The sequence below is a fragment of the Ictidomys tridecemlineatus genome, chromosome 12 (genome assembly GCF_052094955.1).
Source record: "Ictidomys tridecemlineatus isolate mIctTri1 chromosome 12, mIctTri1.hap1, whole genome shotgun sequence".
Taxonomy (NCBI): domain Eukaryota; kingdom Metazoa; phylum Chordata; class Mammalia; order Rodentia; family Sciuridae; genus Ictidomys; species Ictidomys tridecemlineatus.
The window spans coordinates 75,916,413-75,924,443 of record NC_135488.1 but is presented as its reverse complement, the minus strand read 5'-3'; the positions used below and the strand labels follow the sequence as shown (position 1 = coordinate 75,924,443).

Below are 8,031 nucleotides of genomic sequence, written 5' to 3'. Positions count from 1 at the left end.
CAGACAGCAGAATACATCAGACACTAGAAAGGCAATATGTCAATCAATGGAAGTGTAACTGATGTGAAACAGCAATCTGTATACGGGGTAAAGTTGGGAGTTCATAACCCACTTGAATCAAACTGTGAAAGATGATGTATTAAGAACTGTGTAATGTTTTGAACGACCAACAATAAAAAAAAAATAAAATAAAAAAATTAAAAAATTAAAAAAAAAAAAAAAAGAAATTACTTCCCAATACTTGGGATCATTAATAGAACCATCATTTCAGAAAACAGCTCTTCCCCATTCCAATATTAAAGTGATGCAAATATTCATAGAAGGGAGATGAGAAAATCATATTCAAAACATTTCTAGATATCTAAAAAAAAAATAAATAAAAGTCAAGTTTCTGTGCCCAAGTTCAATGCTGCCACAGTTTGGATGTGTGTTCAACCCTATTTGTTACCTTCAGGAGTCAGGGTCAGCTTTCCCAGGTTCAAATCCCTTCCCCATTTATTTTATTTTTAATTGATATATAATATCTATACATATTTATGAGCTACAGTGTGATGTAGTGTCCATTTTTTAGCTGAGTGTCTAGAGGTGACAGCTCCAACCAGTCTGTTTCAATGTGTGGGGAACTTTCAAACTCTTTTAGCTATTTTGAAATATATAATAGATTGTTGCAGGATTCAGTCACATTGCTGTGCCATTTTATTTTTAGCGGCACAGCCTTGGATAAGTTACCAGATCTTTGATTCTCCTTCCTGACCCTATGCCATTTCCTCTCTTTCCAACCTCTCCAGTCACTAGTACCCACACATTACCTTTGTTCCTATTGCTTTCCAATCCAGAGTGGCTCCTCCTGCCTTCCCACTGTCTTAATCAATAAGACTGACCACTGCTAAAGCACCAGTGAAGGCCACTCCATGATCCCTGTTTACCCCAGTCTTTTAAAAGTCATTTCTTAACACCTAGTAAATGCTTCCTGTAACTCCAGCTTTCTATGTCTTCTCAATTTCCTCACTTATTTTGTTTCCTATCAGCCTGTGGTTTATGTGTCTATGCATCATCTCCCAGTTTGTTCAAGTATTCCATTCACATCTTCACCACCAACAGCTCTTAGAACAGTGAGTGGTACATGGTAGACACTCATTAAATATCTGGTTGTTGTTGTGTACTGTGGATGGCTTATGTACCCAAGTGATTTGTGAATATTTTAACTGTATCCTGCCTCCTAAGATCCTAACTTTCTAAAGACAAAAATATTCTAATTTTGAGCATCTATCATAGTGCCTTGGAAATAACAAACACCACAAATATATTGCAGAATGGTAATTCCCTCCTATTTCATCATCAGTCTCTTAAGCAGATGCTTTGTGCACTTTACCATGTGCACAAATTCAAAGAGAGTTGCTCAGTAGAGTCAGTTCTCTGTTAAGGAGACAGAGAGGAAGAAATCAGGGAAATACTAAAAGCCTTGAAGAAAGTGGATAAGAAATTCTAGCCTAGGCTAGAGAAATCATGAGTTCCAGGATTTCTATCCCCTGGGGAGGAAAAAAAAAAGTCAACTGATTGGGGAAAATCTCTTATGAGAGAGAATTGGAGGTAGCTGAGGTAAGTCATCACATTTAAATGGCACTGCTTGTGAATGAAGACTCTCACCAACAGGACCAATCCTACTGCATTTTATGTTACAATTAGGAAATGTGTTTTTATTCCTGTGTTTCTCATAGGCATTAATTAATTTTTGTAATTTTCTCTTTCTGTCAAAGCAGCTCCCCCAAAATTGGAAGACTCTTTTTATTTATTTCATCTTATTTTTCTTTTATTAGTGCATTATACTTATAGTTGGGTCCATTTTGACAAAATCATACATGCATGGGATTTGATCTAGTCCATTTCCCTGCTTCTCCCCTACCTCCTTCATTATCCTTCCTCTACTGGTTTTCCTTTCACTAAATTATTTATTTATTTTTGATTGGTATTTTCTAGATAAACACAAAAGTGAAATTCACTGTGATATATATCTGCAATGTACATAGTGTGATTTTGTTAAATACATTCCACATTTCTTCCCTTTCTCATCCTTCCTCCTCCTCTCTTGATCTACTCCATTGATCTTTTATCTTTGATATCTGAACCCCCTTTCCCCTTCTTTTGCTTGAGCTTTCACATAGGAGAGAAAACATTTGAACTTTGATTTTCTGAGTTTGACTTACTTTACAATGTTCCCTAGTTCTATCCATTTATCTGCAAATGCCATAATTTCAGTCTTCTTTATGGCCAAGTAAAACTCCATTGTGTGTGTAGACTACCTTCATCTGTTGACAGTCATCTGGACCCATTCCTTAATCCTTCTACATTCCCAGACTATTTTTTATTCAACATGTATTTTTTGGCACTGTTGTCAAGTAACAGATGACTGTTTGTATGTGGGTTTGTCTCTGTGTCTTTTATTCTATTCCATTGGTCTTCATTTTTGTTTTTATGTCATACCAACCTGTTTTTGTTACTATAGCTCTACAGTTTGAGATCAGGTATTGTGATGCCTCCTGCTTTGCTCATCTTTCTTAAGATTGCTTTGGCTGTTCTGTGTCTTTTATTCTTCCAAATGAATTTTAGGACTGTTTTTTAAGGGTATTGTGAATGGACAGTTTTCCTTATTTCTTTCTTGGCAGAATCACTGTGGGAGTATAGAAAATCTATTTATTTATAAATATTGATCTTATATATCCTGCTGTTTGCTCAATTCATTTTTCAGATCTAGAAGTTTTCTGGTAGAGATTTTTTTTTAGCTCTTCTAAATATAGTATCATATCATCAGCAGAAATAATTTGACTTCTTTTTTTCATATTTGTTTCCCTTTAATTTCCTTCTCTTGCCTAATTGCTCTGACTAGAGTTTCAAGAACTATATTGAGTAGGAGTGGTAAAAGTGGGCATCTTATTTTTTTTGCTTGTTTTAGAGGAAATGCTTCCAGTTTTTCTCCTTTCAGTATGATATTGGCTTTGGATTTGTCATATATACCCTTTATAATGTTGAGGTGAGTTCCTGAAAACTAGAAGAATCTTGATCGCCACCTTCATGTTTAATCAGTCAATCACCACGTCAGCTGATATATGAATTTTCCAGGTACTGTATGTGCTATTGCACTATCAGGAGTAAATGAAATCAGAAAGAAGAGAAGCACATGGAGCCCTTAAGCATGATTACAAAAAAATGTGAAGTAAAAGAAGAAAATTAACTATGTGGATCAGTCCAGTCTAGCACTATTTGAGCAACTACTCCAAAACCATCCAAGAGGATAATATTAAAGTAGCAGTCATAGCTACAGTTGCAAAATTGATAGCCTGCTTTAAATGTAAAAAGTGTGAAAAGGACAAGCTACAAGTAATATAAAACTATTATCAAACTGACTTTGAGTACTCTGGCTTCTCAACTCATTCCTTTCTTTTTCTCTTAATTTTATGATACTTTGTTTCTCCTTCCACCTAATGTCCTTTATCTTCTTTCCCTCTCCTATCAAAAACATCTCTTGGTAAAATTCACTTTTGGTCATCCATATCTTAGTATGAATTTGAATCAAAATATTCCTCATTCCAGAGACACTCTTCCTTTCTTCATTATAGAAGAAAAAGTTTGTACATAAGAAATTAATTTCTGCACCAGGCATGAGGTGGTGGTATTTTTTTCATACTAAATAAGAAGATGTACACTTTTAAGTTCTAGAAAGAAAAGAGCATCTTTTCAAACAGTAGTTAGCATGAAAAAATATACCATGACTTTCTTCCTCAGTGAAGCCCTGAAGAGAACCTCAACCTGCTGAGGTTGTGCAGCAAAGGCTCAGATAGACTCTGAAAGAGTAGAAAAAAATTAATAAGAATAGAAAATGTAATCTGTGGACCTGATCTCCTGTTTCTTTGGGTCAGTGAAACACCCAAGCCTTGAATGCTTTGTTGAAATATGCATAGTACCAGCAAGAAAAAGTGACAATATTTCTCAGGTCACTAAAATTTATAGAAGGCTTGGAAGTGATTTTGGTCTTACATCTGAAACTACACTAAAGGCTCCTTTCTTAAATTCATTCTTTAAAATGTAAAGAAAACTTGAAGCATACAAAACTCCTTTTTGCAGCATATTACAACTGACTGGGTGTTTCATTTTTCAATGTAATAATTATTGCTTTATGGAAAAAATAGATACCATATCCTCTTAGAGAGGGGACATTAAGAAGCCTTTGATAAAGCAGATTTGTTAACCTTTAGCTTACTTTGGCTTGTTGGTTTTATCTATTTGTTTGATCATTTTTTTTTATTCAGATGATGTCAAGATGAATTTATACTTGGAAAGTAATAAAACAACAGGCAGGTTAAATATGTTCTTATTCTTTAAGCATGTGTCATTTATCACTGAGTCTGACTTGGAACTGGTAGAGTTAGTACTGTAAACATCAGTTTTAACCATGTGGTTTTACCATTTCTTCACCAGCATCCATTATGACCCTCCAACCTCAGACAACTCTTCCCAATCACAAGTTCTGCTTTAAGTACCTGGAGAATGTGTAAAACATGAAATTAATCTGGCTTTCCTCCAAGCATATTTTACAGATGCAGTTGCTATTTCAATGCAAATCCTTAAAAACCAGTTTAGACTAAAGAGCTCTGTCTTTTAAAGACAAGAGTATAATGATTTCTTAGAAAACAATACAGTCCACTCAAATCTGTCAAGATTATAGCACTAAAAGTTGTGTAAATGTGATTACCTTTCAGTTTTTCCACTGAGAAATGTCTGGAGGTATACTGATTTATAATTTCAGACTGAGAAAACGGTGTCATCTACTTGCATTCCAGGAATACAGATTCTATATAAGGAAAAAATACTCCACATTGAGAGTCTGAAAATTTGTTGCTGATTTTTTCTAGCTAGTTTAACACTAAAATACTTAAAAACATAGCTGATGTTTGGAGTGAAACTTCACACAGTATGAATTATTAAAAACCGTAAGTATTATGACAATTTGTAGATGATGGAACCAAATAGTTTATTAAAATAATTGAATCCAGAAGATAGTTTCTTGTACTTATCTGTCTTAAGATTATAAACAATTTCCACAGCTATCCCCATGGTTACTGATCAGGGATGAACAGACGTGAGTTGTGGGAACATGAGGTTAAGGAAATAATTCTATTAACCAGACCCACTGTGCTGATTCCCCACATGCTTTCTCTTTTAGAAAAGCAACTTACTTGCAGTGTAAGTCCACAGGATATGTTACATTCCTCAGCAAACTACTTGTTACTTGCAGGAGCAAATGCAGACCCTGAAATGTCAAAAGAAGAAGACAAGTTACCCTGAAGTGGTGAGATTTTTGTGACCCTAACATAGACCATATCCCAGAACTCAGGGAGATAAGAATAAGAATAATTCGCCCTAATCATAAAACCTATTAAGAACAGATTCTGGGCTGGGGTTGTAGCTCAGGGGTAGAGCGCTTGCCTCGCATGTGTGAGGCACTGGGTTTGATCCTGAGCACCACATAAAAATAAATAAATAAAATAAAGATTTTGTGTCCACATACAACTAAAAAAAAAAAAAAAAAAAGAAAAAAAGAACAGATTCTGATTGGAATCAGCCAGCATGGGTGCATGGGTCAAAGTAGCATAGAGTTGGCAGGCACAAAGGGGACTTGAAAGTCTGAATACTATGGTTTCTTTTATCTTTTAGAAATTTGTTTTAAGCCCAACGTGTCTCTGGAAAAACACATACCAAGAATAAACTTGGATTTAAAAGTAAATTTAAATTTAAATTAGATGCTAATATACAATGGGGAGGCTAGGGAAGAATAGTTACTTTAGATAAGGTAGGGGGAGTGAACAGAGAGGAGGGGCATATGGGGGTAGGAAGGTTAGTAGAATGAACCAGACATTATTACCCTATGTACATATATAATTATATGACCAGCGTGATTCTATATCATGTTCAACCAGAAGAATGAGAACTTACATTTCATTATATATGATGTATCAAAAAGTAAATTTATTGACAACATAAAAAGCCACCTACACTACTTGATAATAGTAATCTGTACTTATCTAGTAGTCTTTTACAAGTGATGCACATTTGAGAGATAGTGGAAGATATTTTTCACTCCACCAAAAACAGCATCCTTATCCTCTCATGCCTTCATTCAACTTAACATTTATTGAGCACCAGTAATTACGTGAGTTGTATACTGGAGAAAAGTGACAAAATAATCATGATGCAATTTGACAACTTTAATAATAACAAAAATGTGTAAATTCTTAGGGGAAAAAAAGAGAGTGACTAAATCTCCCTGCATTGAAACTCAGGGGTATAGAGAAAAAATATCAGTGAGATTTTTCGAGATGTATTGTGAAAGAGAAGTAAGTATTTTCAAGGTAGAAAAACAAGTATTATAGCATGGGCAGTAGCATATGCAAAGACAAGAATGGAAGAAGTTTGGAAATAGTACTACTTACTACTGTGGTGTTAACATATTGGTCACAATGCTGAGAGATAAGGATGAAAAGATGGTTGGTGTCACGCCAAGCAGATCTTTCTGTGCCATAGCAATGGGTGTTCTACTGAGTAGCAGGGGACCATCATGACCTTGCATATACATGAATAATGGTAAGATCTTAATTTAAGTAATTCATGACCTGAACTAAAGCGATACTGCAGGAAGACCAGACCATAGCAATTATTTGAAAGAACAGCAGCAGGATAATGATTAATACAGGAGGAAAAGATAGATCATGAATCAGAGACAAATGATAAGGATGAAATGATAAGAAATCATAATATTTAGTGATTTCTTAGACAAAGGATATTAAGAAATGCTGACGTAAAATATAATTCTAATATTTTATAAGAAGATGAATTCGTCATTAATTGAAATAGCAGAGAGAATAGAATAGAACGAAATATTGCCTCTAATCTGGAACCTGTGTGGATTATGGTATTCTTGAAAATTCTTTGAGACAAATTGCCATATAAAGATTGTGTGTGTGTGTGTGTATGTATGTATATGTATGTGTATATATATATATATATATATATATATATATATATATATATAGAGAGAGAGAGAGAGAGAGAGAGAATGTGTGTGTGTGTACATATAAAGAAGTGGTATCTAAGTACAGTGCATACTTAAATTGGTTGATCTCTAGGTTAACTCATCTTTCCCCCTCCTTTACAATGTTTTATTTTTTTATTTGAAGGTTTATTACTCTTGTAGAGTTTTACACAATTTTAGCAAAAATTCTTTAATATCATTGAACATATTTCTCTGTCTTTTGGACTATCCATTAATCGGTAGCTGACTTAAATACTTGGTCAGTTTAAATTCAGATTTTTCTGATATGGTTAACAGTTATGGAAGGAATGATTCTGTCCTTGACAATTCATAAATTGAAGTCAAAACTGCAAGTGTGCCCATATTTGGAGAAGGGAACTCTAAGCAACTAATTAAGGTGAAACAGGCCTTAAGGATGGGGTGCCAGTTCAATAGAATTAGTGTTCTTGTAAGAATCGACATCAGAGAACTTGCTGTCCCTCTTCTACCCCAACTCCTTCATGCACCACAGAGGACAGGCCAATTGAGAGCTCAGCAGGAAGGCAGCTTTCTGGAAACCAGGAAAAGAGCCCTTTCTAGAAATCAAATGAGCCAGAACCCAGAGAAAGTAAATTTCTGTTGTTTAAATCACCCAGTCCATGGTATTTTGTTATAGTAGTACTTCCTGACTAGAACCTAATAGGTAGAGGCCCAAGATGTCTGGTTGCAACTTTTTCAGTGATGTTACTATCCAGTGGTCACTGCCTAGATCCATTACTTCATTAGGGCTGCAAACTGTGGCTGTCATTCCTTCTTCATTCACTACCTAAGAGCAAGATCTGGCCATTACAGGCTCTCTTTGCATTCTCATTCATCTTCCTTTCTTGCATTATCAGTGGAAAAAGCTACTTTGTTTTTCTTCTTTCTTTATTTTTTTTTAAAGAAAACAGATATTCACACTAAAAGGA

At 34.8% G+C, this 8,031-nt stretch overlaps 1 long non-coding RNA gene across 1 annotated transcript; it reads right to left on the bottom strand.

Moving 5' to 3' along the window:
• Positions 1-261: 261 nt before the first annotated feature.
• LOC144369599 (uncharacterized) lies at positions 262-6,715 on the bottom strand. Its single transcript, XR_013429388.1, has 3 exons — positions 5,232-6,715; positions 4,748-4,846; positions 262-4,535 (listed from the first exon to the last, which is right to left on the bottom strand). It is a non-coding gene; the product is annotated as an uncharacterized LOC144369599 (long non-coding RNA).
• Between the last annotated feature and the right edge of the window lie 1,316 nt (positions 6,716-8,031).